Below are 11,589 nucleotides of genomic sequence, written 5' to 3' on the forward strand. Positions count from 1 at the left end.
GTTTCTATCGGAGAATCACGACGAAAACATGTGCCAACCCCTATGCATAGGTTCATGGGCGGAACCCGCAAGTTGATCACCAAAACATACATCAAGTGAATCATGTGGTATCCCATTTTCACCACAGATACGCACGGCAAGACATACATCAAGTGTTCTCAAATCTTTAAAGACTCAATCTGATAAGATTACTTCACAGGGTAAACTCAATTCATTACAAGAGAGTTGAGGGGGGGAAGAAACATCATAGGATCCAAATATAATAGCAAAGATCACAATACATCAAGATCGTATCATCTCAAGAACACGAGAGAGAGAGAGAGAGATCAAACACATAGCTACTGGTACATACCCTCAGCCCCGAGGGAGAACTACTCCCTCCTCGTCATGGAGAGCACTGGGATGATGAAGATGGCCACCAGAGAAGGATTCCCCCTCCGGCAGGGTGCCGGAACGGGTCTAGATTGGCTTTCGGTGGCTACGGAGGCTTTTGGCGGCGGAACTCCCGATCTATTGTGCCCACGGATGTTTTTAGGGTATATGGAGATAGATAGGCGGAAGAAGTATGTCAGGGGGGCACGAGGGGCTCACGAGGGTGGAGGGCATGCCCCCTGCCTCGTGACCTCCTCGCAGGTCCCCTGACGTGCACTCCAAGTGTTCTGGGCTTCTTTCCTTCCAAAAATGAGTTCCGTGAAGTTTCAGGTCAATTGGACTCTGTTTGATTTTCCTTTTCTTCAAAACCCTAAAACAGGGTAAAAAACAGAAACTGGCACTGGGCTCTGGGTTAATAGGTTTGTCCCAAAAATGATATAAAAGTGTATAATAAAGCCCATAAACATTCAAAACAGTAGATAATATAGCATGGAGCAATCAAAAATTATAGATACGTTGGAGACGTATCAACCTCCTCTGCTGCTAAATTTTCTTTAGCTTGTACCATCTCCTCACGTACGCGTGCCACCTCTGCGTCATGCTGATCTTGATTCGCCGGATCTACCACGGCAGTCAACAGGGTTGTCAGTTTATCCTTGAGGTCCATGAGAATCTGAGCCGGGGGCGTGCGGGGTCTCCTGAACCGGCTGCGACCGACTCGGTGCTTGTTGCTGCCGCTGCTGTGGAGTTCTGCCCCGGCTGTGTCCTTGCCATGAAGACTCCGTCCCAATTCAATGGCTCAAGGGGTCCGGAATACTGCTGCCATCGGAACAGCCCCCGAGCGTGCCATCCTGCAGCTGATACAAAGAGTCTGTCTCTCCCATTGATGATGAGGCATCAGAACAGACGGCCGTCTCACCGCCATCCACCGATTCTCCAGAGTATTCACCATCGTGGATGCAACCCACAAAGGCATGCTTCACGACAGATTGAACATGGGTGGACCTCACGCGCTGAGCCGTTTGGATGAGGTTGGTGTGAACGTCCGGCTCAGGGCCCGACTCGCCGATCCGGCCGATGAAGACATGAATTCCGCCGAAGGGGACCCGGTACCCGTACTCAATTGAGCTGGCCTCGGGGCCCCAGCCTTCGTCGTCGATGTAGAGCTTGTCACGACGACTCTTGGTCATCCGACCCACAACGTATCCCTTGAGCCCTTCAAAGTTGCCCTTCAAGAACTCGAATACACCGTGCGCTGGCCCCACGGTGGGCGCCAACTGTCATGGAATTGTCACGGCAGATGTCCTAGTAAAAGGACTTAGTCGTAGGGCCATCGCAACTAGGAAGCTTAAAGGGGTTAATCGGGACAAATGACACGAGAGATTTTATACTAGTTCGGCCCCTTACGATGAAGGTAAAAGCCTACGTCTAGTTGTGTTGATATTGCTGGGGTTTTGATCACCAAGAGGCTAGTTCACCGGCTTGGTTTTCGATCTCTTGTTTCTTGCCGTAAGCTGCCACCGGGTCGTCCCCTTATATACACGGGTTGACGCCTGGTGGCTTACAGAGTCCCGGCCGGCTCATAAATCGTGTCCAGCTCGGTGACTTCTTTTACATTCCTTTTCTTACAAGTCTTTTCTTTTATACGGCGGTTACAATACTGGGCCTTAAGCGCCGTCCCTCGGCTTCCGCGCCGGAAGCCGCCTCCCGAGCTCCTCCTCCGGCCGGATCCGGCCTCCCCGGCCCCGATCTGGCGAGCCGAGCTGCGGTGATCACCGAGCCCTCCTAATCCGCAAGTCCAGTGACGCCTCCGACGAACCTCGGTTCGCATGCAAGTGAAACCCTAGATCTGAGGTCTAAATTTTTAGGGCTCAAGGGATACGTTCAGCGCATCATAACTCCATGACCGTAACTCCATTTCATGCTCATAATATATCAAAATGTTCATTGGGAGATGCTATTCATTTCATTCCATTGTGGCATGCTTATTTGAGTCCATCTTGATGCCCAAATCATTGATTCAATAGTGCTATAAATTGTTAGGTGCTGTTACTTATCAGAGTATGAGGATTTGTCATTTTTGTCACATTTGTTGTGTGCTTCATATGGGCATGAGCTCTACATGTGTTTTGATCTATGCCATGCCATATTTACAGGGGTGCTTGCCATGTATTTTTGTGATCAATGAGGTGACTAGCAGAAGAATGCAAAGTACCCTTCATGATATTGCTGATTTCAGGGACTTAGGATTTTACTAAGTCATTTTCCTGCTTTTAGTTTGATGCCATGTAACCATGATGCTACAGTGAGATCCATGCTTGTTTTAAGTACCTTCAGTAAGGATGTTTTGGACATATGGTTATGCGCTATCCATCCATGGCCCTTTTTGCAATTATGGAGGGCCCTAGCATGTCTTAATCTTGCTCTACTTTTGCTATAAAATGTTCCTGGCAGATTGTTTACATGTTAATCAATTTTGCCATGGTTGTTGTTAGTGATCCATGCATGCTATGGACTTTCTCTTGCCATGGTTAGCTTCTTGAACATGTCATATTGTTGATTCTATGTTTTTTTGTCATGCAAGGCTTTGTGATGACTGATTTGAGCTCGCAAATATGCCTTCATAATTCTGTTTATATCATGCTCTGTTTTCTGGTAAGTCTGAAACTGTTTATAGAACTTGTTATGTTTACATGGGTGCCATCATATTTTTTGTGCCTTTTTGCCTCATGATCAGTAAGGGAATTTTGTTCTATGCATTTAGTAAATTCATGCCATGCCTTTGTTTGCTATGATATGTTCCTGTAGCATGTTGTTTGTTTGCTCTAAACATTGCTTCCTGATGTTATTTCTGGCATGATAGTATTTTCACTGTCTATGAAGCTAATATCTTTTGCACTTTTGCCATGCTTGTTTAAACATGCTCTTGTGTGATTTAGCCGTAGCTCAGTGTTCATGTTTTGTCAAGCATCTTGAGTACATCACCGCCATATGCTTTGTTGCTATGTTGGAGTGCAGTAGCTTAGTTTCTAGTTGCATTCTAGATGGCATCGTGCTGTTAATCGTAGAATTGTGCCATTCTTGTTTTGCATGCCATTTGCAAACCGTGCATCCGATTCCAGTGATCTTTATATCGAATTTGACTGAAATCATCTCATCTTTCCAGCGGCACACTTGGTTTTCCAAGTTGATGCCTTGTTCATCCTTTTCCTTCTAGAGCACGCATATGCATTGCATATCACATCCCGCATGTCATGCCATGTTTTGCATCATGTTGTTTGTGCATTGCACCGTGATTGATTGTTGGTATTTTGCTTCTGTTCTTGCTTTGGGTAGAGCCGGGAGACGAGTACATGATCGAGGAACCTGTTGAGTACGCTAACGAGGATCAAGCTTTCGTCAACTCTAAGAACTTTGCACGCAAGATGACCATACCCTCGAAATCACTTCTATCTTTGCTTGCTAGTTGTTCACTCTATTGCTATGCCGCGATACCTACCACTTGATTTATCATACCTCCCATATTGCCATGTCAAGCCTCTAACCCACATTTCCTAGCAAACCATTGTTTGGCTATGTTACCGCTTTGCTCAGCCCCTCTTATAGTGTTGCTAGTTGCAGGTGAATATGAAGTTTGTTCCGTGTTGGAACATGGATATTGTTGTGATATCATTATTACCTCTTATTTACTTTAATGCATCTATATACTTGGTAAAGGGTGGAAGGCTCGGCACTATGCCTGGTGTTTTGTTCCACTCTTGCCGCCCTAATTTCCGTCATACCGGTGTTATGTTCCTTGATTTTGCGTTCCTCACGCGGCTGGGTGTTATGGGAACCCCTTGACAGTTCGCTTTGAGTAAAACTCCTCCAGCAAGGCCCAACCTTGGTTATACCATTTGCCTACCTACCACCATATACCTTTCCCTTGGGTTCTACAAACTCAAGGGTCATCTTTATTTTAAACCCCCTGGCCAGTTCTCCTCTGAGTGTTGGTCCGAATCGAGCTGCCTGCGGGGCCACCTCGGGGAAACTTGAGGGTTGGTTTTACTCGTAGATAGTCTCATCCGGTGTTGCCCTGAGAACGAGATACGTGCGACTCCTATTGTGATTTGTCGGCACATCGGGTGGCTTTGCTGGTCTTGTTTTACCATTGTCGAAATGTCTTGTAACCGGGATTCCGAGACTGACCGGGTCTTCCCGTGAGAAGTAATATCCTTCGTTGACCGTGAGAGCTTGTGATGGGCTAAGTTGGGACACCCCTGCAGGGTTTTGAACTTTCAAAAGCCATGCCCGCGGTTATGGGCAGATGGGAATTTGTTAATGTCCGGTTGTAGAGAACTTGACACATAACTTAATTGAAATGAATCAACCGCGTGTGTAGCCGTGATGGTCTCTTTTCGGCGGAGTACGGGAAGAGAACACGGTCTCGTGTTATGCTTGAACGTAAGTAGCTTCAGGGTCACTTCTTGATCACTATTAGCTTCTTGTCCGTGCTTTGCTTCTCTTCTCGCTCTCTTTTGCGTAAGTTAGCGCTAGTGCTTGCTGCAGCTCCACCTCACTACCCCTCTCTTACCTTTAAGCTTAAATAGTCTTGATCGCGAGGGTGTGAGATTGCTGAGTCCCCGTGACTCACAGATACTTCCAAATAGATACAGGTGCTGATGATGCCAGTGCAGGGGACGCTACCGAACTCAAGTGGGAGTTCGATGAGGATTCGGGCCGTTACTATGTTTCTTTTCTGGATGATCAGTAGAGGAGCCCAGTTGGGACAATCGGGGATCTAGAATTTGGGGTTGTCTTTCTTTAGTTTGGTTCCGTAGTCGGACCTTGATTGTATTCTGGATGATGTATGATATATTTATGTATTGCGTGAAGTGGCGATTGTAAGCCGACTCTTTATCCCTTTCTTATTCAGTACATGGGATGTGTAAAGATTACCCCTCTTGCGACATGCCTACCATGCGGCTATGCCTCTAAGTCGTGCCCCGACACGTGGGAGATTGTTGAGGCATATCTCTCTCGATGTGGTTTTGGTGATTGTTGACAACGTGTTTGCGGACTAATCATGTGCTTTGAGCATTTCAGAGATTCATCCTTGGCACGAGACGATTTCTTCCCCTTGGAGTGCCATTCAAGACGGTGTAGCTTTTTCGTTTCTCCTTCGGTGGACTAGTTGCGTAGAGGGCACTGTACTATCAAGAGGGGGTCCGCTTTGGTATTGCTTGGGTGGAATCAACACGTACACATCCGCTTCTCACCCTCCGAGCCCTTTCACTTCGATGGAGAGATCTTCTCTCTGCTTGCGGGATTTGTCTGGGTCCCAGCGGTAGTACCATGGTACCCAGCGGTAGTACCGCTAAGGGGTCACAAGTGACAGTACCACCCAGCAGCGGTAGTACCGCCGGTGACTCCGTAGCAGTACTACCGCTGGCTTGCCAGGTTCCTACCGCCTCGACTCGAGGGCTCTTTTTCTCGTGTCGGGTTGTCCGGCACTAGTTGCGGTAGTAGAGGCGGTAGTACCGCTTCTCAGTGGTAGTACCGCCCTTAACACCGCGGTAGTACCGCTCTGGGTCCAGGTCCCTGCTTCTTTCATTTGCGCGGCAGTACCACTAGGTGTAACGGCAGTACCGCTGGCTTAGCGGTAGTACTGCCCACACAAGTGGTAGTACCACTCTTTGCGGGACTGAGTGGGGGGTAACGGTTGGTTTGTTCCCCCCACTATATATAGGGGTCTTCTTCCTCAAAGTTGACTCACCTCTTCCCCCTCAAGCTCCATTAATGCTCCAAGCTCCATTTTCGCACGATCTATCTCTCTAGCCAATCAAACTTATTTATTTGCTCGGGAGTGGTTGAGAAGGCCCCGATCTACACTTCCACCAAGAGATTTTTGATTCCCCCACCTATCCCTAGCGGATCTTGTTACTCTTGGGTGTTTGAGCACCCTAGATGGTTGAGGTCACCACGGAGCCATAGTCCATTGTGGTGAAGCTTCGTGGTATTGTTGGGAGCCTCCGATTAAGTTGTGGAGATTGCCCCAACCTTGTTTGTAAAGGTCCGGTCGCTGCCTTCAAGGGCACCAATAGTGGAATCACGGCATCTTGCATTGTGTGAGGGCGTGAGGAGAATACGGTGGCCCTAGTGGCTTCTTGGGGAGCATTGTGCCTCCACACCGCTCTAACGGAGACGTACTTCCCCTCAAAAGGAAGGAACTTCGGTAACACATCCTCGTCTTCACCGAATCCACTCTTGGTTATCTCTTACCTTTACTTGTGCAAGCTCTTTAGTGTTACTTCTCTTCCTTGCTTGTTTGTTTGTTGTTGTTGCATCATATAGGTTGCTCACCTAGTTGCACATCTAGACAACCTACTTTGATGCAAAGTTCAATTTGGTAAAGAAAAGTTAAAAATTGTTAGTTGCCTATTCACCCCCCTCTAGTCAACCATATCGATCCTTTCAATTGGTATCAGAGCCTTGTCTCTTTATTAAGTACTTTACCGTCCGAAGAGTATGGTTGATACCGTAGACGGTGTGGAGGAACACTCCGGTGTGAATCCGATCTCGTCTACGGGCGATGGGGGAACCTCGGTCTCTTGTGAGGATTTCAATGTGGCCTTGGAGACATTGAAAACCTCCATGACGACCGAGGTTGAAAGAATGTTTACTAAATTCCTTGAAGGGCTTAAACTATCCACCGCACCGTTGAAAGTGGGTAATCCCACCGACAAGGTGACGGATGCTATCTCTGACAAAGGGGAAGCTAGTAGTGAAAAGGCTCCTTCCTCTAGTGGTAAGAATGGCACCGGCATCTTTGCTCATGTGGAACCACCACTTGTTTCTGGTGGACCGGTTCCTACCACTCATTTGAATCATGCCGGTCCTCCCCCTAAGATTGTGAAAAATGAGGACTTTGATTCTTGGGTTTACCACTTTAAGCGTCATTTAAACCATGTGAACACTAATCTTTGGAGAATCATTGAAGAAGGTTTCCATCCGCATGATCCAAGCAACTTCACTCCTCGAGAAGCCGCGGATAATCAATTCAATGAGAATGCTCTCTTCATCATTCAAGATGCAATTCCACCCGAAGATCTACCTCATCTTCGGCCCTTCGCCTTGGCCAAAGACGCATGGCTTTGTGTTGTCTCACTCTACTGGGGAAGCGCAAACATTCAACGCTCCAACTATGAAGTGGTGCAAGATGAAGCCGATGTGTTTGCAATGAAAGAAGATGAAGAACCTCGTGAGCTTTATCGGAGAGTAACCAAACTCGCGGTCTCACTCCGAGATCAGGGGAGCAAGGACATGGATCAAGCGCAAATTCCTCAAGGCAATGATGCCTTACCACAAGGCCATGTCCTCTGTCATTCGTCAAAGGCCAGACTTCCACACTTTGACCTCAAGCGAAGTGTTGGATGAGTTTGTGGCCATGAACATCTTGGACAAGACCGCCGACAATGCGTCGCTCCGTTCTCAAAGGGTAAAGAAGCCCAACCTTGGTTTGAAGGCCAAGGTCTGTGTTGAAGAAGAAGAAGAGGAAGAAGAGGAGAGGAACCCCGAAGATACAAAGTATGCATATCATGAACACATGGCACTTGCTTCAAGGAAATTTTGGAGCAAGAAGAACTCAAGGCCAAACTTTAACAAAAACAACTCAAGGGGCACGAAGAGCAAGCAACATGTAAGGACTTGCTACAATTGTGGCAATGTGAGTCATTTTGTTGCGGAGTGCTCGTACGAGAAGAGGGAAGACAATGGTGGCAAGCTCATCCGAAAGGACAAGGCCAAGTGGTTCCCCAACAAGAGGAACTTCACCAAGAAGACTCCTCCCAAGGCATTGGTGGTACAAGAAGAGTACAATGAGGATGATGACGATGATGAAGATGGTGAGTCGGTTGCCATGGCCTCAGTTGCCATTGCGACGACTCCACGGGTGTCTCTCTTCGACTCACTCAATGAGAGCATCACCGCCAAGTGCCTCATGGCAAAAGCCACCAACAAGGTAACCCCCAACATCAAAACTACCATCATTAATCATCCTTATTCGACGAATAGCATTGATGAACATGAGGGAGCTAATGTGGATGTGAATGAGTTTGAAGCCTTTATGGGCAAACTTAAGGGTAAATCCAAGAAGCACTTTTTTGCTCTCTTGGAACAACTTGGTGAAGCCAATGACATGATCGAGGCTCATGAAGATACCATCTCTAAGATGGAAGGTGATACATCTCCAACGTATCTATAATTTTTGATTGCTCCATGCTATATTATCTACTATTTTGGACTATATTGGGCTTTATTTTCCACTTTTATATTATTTTTGGGACTAACCTATTAACCGGAGGCCCAACCCAGAATTGTTGTTTTCTTGCCTATTTCAGTGTTTCAAAGAAACGGAATATCAAACGGAGTCCAAACAGAATAAAATCTTCGGGAACGTGATTTTCTCACCGAACGTGATCCAGGAGACTTGGACCCTGCTCCAAGGAACAAAAGAGGCGGTCACGAGGGTGGGCCCCCCCTAGGGCGCGCCCCCTACCTCGTGGGTCCCTCCGTGCTCCTCCGGCGTACTTCTTCCTCCTATATATACACACGTACCCCCAAACGATCAGAACAGGAGCCAAAACCTAATTCCACCGCCGCAACTTTCTGTATCCACGAGATCCCATCTTGGTGCCTGTTCCGGAGCTCCGCCTGAAGAGGGCCGTCGTCACGGAGGGCTTCTACATCATCATAGCCTCTCCGATGAAGTGTGAGTAGTTTACCTCAGACCTTCGGGTCCATAGTTAGTAGCTAGATGGCTTCTTCTCTCTCTTTGAATCTTAATACAAAGTTCCCCCCTCTCTTGTGGAGATCTATTCGATGTAATCTTCTTTTTGCGGTGTGTTTGTTGAGATTGATGAATTGTGGGTTTATGATCAAGTCTATCTATGAATAATATTTGAATCTTCACTGGATTCTTTTATGTATGATTGGTTATCTTTGCAAGTCTCTTCAAATTATCTGTTTGGTTTGGCCAACTAGATTGGTAGTTCTTGCCATGGGAGAAGTGCTTAGCTTTGGGTTCGATCTTGCGGTGTCCTTATCTAGTGACAGAAGGGGCAGCAAGGCACGTATTGTATCATTGCCATCGAGGATAACAAGATGGGGTTTATTTCATATTGCATGAATTTATCTCTCTACATCATGTCATCCTGCTTAAGGCGTTACTCTGTTTTTAACTTAATACTCTAGATGCATGCTCGATAGCGGTCGATGAGTGGAGTAATAGTAGTAGATGCAGAATCGTTTCGATCTACTTGTCACGGACGTGATGCCTATATACAAGATCATGCCTAGATATTCTCATAACTATGCTCAATTATGTCAATTGCTCAACAGTAATTTGTTCACCCACCGTAGAATACTTATGCTCTTGAGAGAAGCCACTAGTGAAACCTATGGCCCCCGGGTCTATTCTCATCATATCAATCTCCATCACTTTAATCTTGCTTGTGTGGTTGCATGGTTGATTCTTAATGATAGACTCAACACCCGTGATCTTCTAATTAGGAGGCACTAGAGAACATTGCAGGAAGACAATACCTGTCCCTTGTGCCCTGCACATGCCTATGAGGATAGAATGCACCTTTTCTTCACCTGTCAATTCAACACAAGAGTCTGGGATTATTTACAAATACAGTGGCTTGCTGGCCTGTCCCCTACTGAGTGTCTCATTGCTGCCAGGAAGAGTTTTGGACAGCCTTTTTTCAAGGAGGTTGTTTATCTTGCAGCTTGGAGTGTCTGGTTATTGAGGAATGGAAGAATCTTCAGAAATGAGAGACATACTTTTGCAGCATGGAGGGGAAATTTTATACATGATATAACTTTGCTCTCTCACAGATATAAGCCTAGTTTAAAACCTCTGCTGCTGCATTGGATTAATTCTCTGCCCTAGCTGGTTGCTTGTATTCTTTTGGCTGCTATGTAAATTTGTAAATAGGGCCATAGGAAAGTAGCCTGTTCTTTTAGGTGAGTAGTTTTCCTCTCTTAACAGAACCTTTTGTACGTTATTTGTTTGCTTGAGTTTTAGTAAAGTACTGTGGGGCTTTTGCCTCATAGTTTCCAGTCAAAAAAACTTTAATCTTGCTTTGCTTTTTTACTTTGCCTTTACTTTTTACTTTGCATCTTTATACCAAAAATACCAATAATATTATATCTATAAGATCTCACTCTCGTAAGTGACCGTGAAGGGATTGACAACCCCTAATCGCGTTGGTTGCGAGTAGCTATCGTTTTGTGCAGGTACGAGGGACTTGAGCGTGGCCTCCTACTGGATTGATACCTTGGTTCTCAAAAACTGAGGGAAATACTTACGCTACTCTGCTGCATCATCCCTTCCTCTTCGGGGAAAACCAACGCAAGCTCAAGACATAACAAGAAGGATTTCTAGCGCCGTTGCCGGGGAGTCTACGCAAAAAGTCAACATACCAAGTACCCATCACAATCCTATCTCTCACATTACATTATTTGCCATTTGCCTCTCGTTTTCCTCTCCCCCCAATTCACCCTTGTTGTTTTATTCGCCCTCTCTCTCTATGCTCCCTCTCTATTTTCCTCTTTTGCCCGTTTGCTTCTTGTTTGCTTGTGTGCTAGTTTGCTTGTTTGTCACGATGGCTCAAGATACTACCAAATTGTGTGACTTCACCAATACCAATAATAATGATTTCCTTAGGACTCCGATTGCTCCTCTTACCGATGCTGAATATTGTGAAATTAATAATGCTTTGTTGAATCTTGTTATGAAAGATCAATTCACCGGCCTTCCTAGTGAAGATGCCGCTACTCATCTGAATAGCTTCCTTGATTTATGTGATATGCAAAAGAAAAAAGATGTCAACAATGATGTCGTTAAATTGAAGCTATTTCCTTTTTCGCTTAGATATCGTGCTAAAGCTTGGTTTTCGTCTTCGCCTAAAAATAGTATTGATTCATGGAACAAGTGCAAAGATGCTTTTATCTCTAAGTATTTTCCTCCCGCTAAGATCATCTCTCTTAGAAACGATATTATGAACTTTAAACAACTTGATCATGAACATGTTGCACAAGCTTGGGAGAGAATGAAATTAATGGTACGTAATTGCCCTACTCATGGTTTGAATTTGTGGATGATTATACAAAAATTTTATGCCGGATTGAATTTTGCTTCTAGAAATCTTTTAGAGTCGTGCACGGGAGGCA

The sequence above is a fragment of the Triticum dicoccoides genome, chromosome 7A, assembly GCF_002162155.2.
Source record: "Triticum dicoccoides isolate Atlit2015 ecotype Zavitan chromosome 7A, WEW_v2.0, whole genome shotgun sequence".
Taxonomy (NCBI): Eukaryota; Viridiplantae; Streptophyta; class Magnoliopsida; order Poales; family Poaceae; genus Triticum; species Triticum dicoccoides.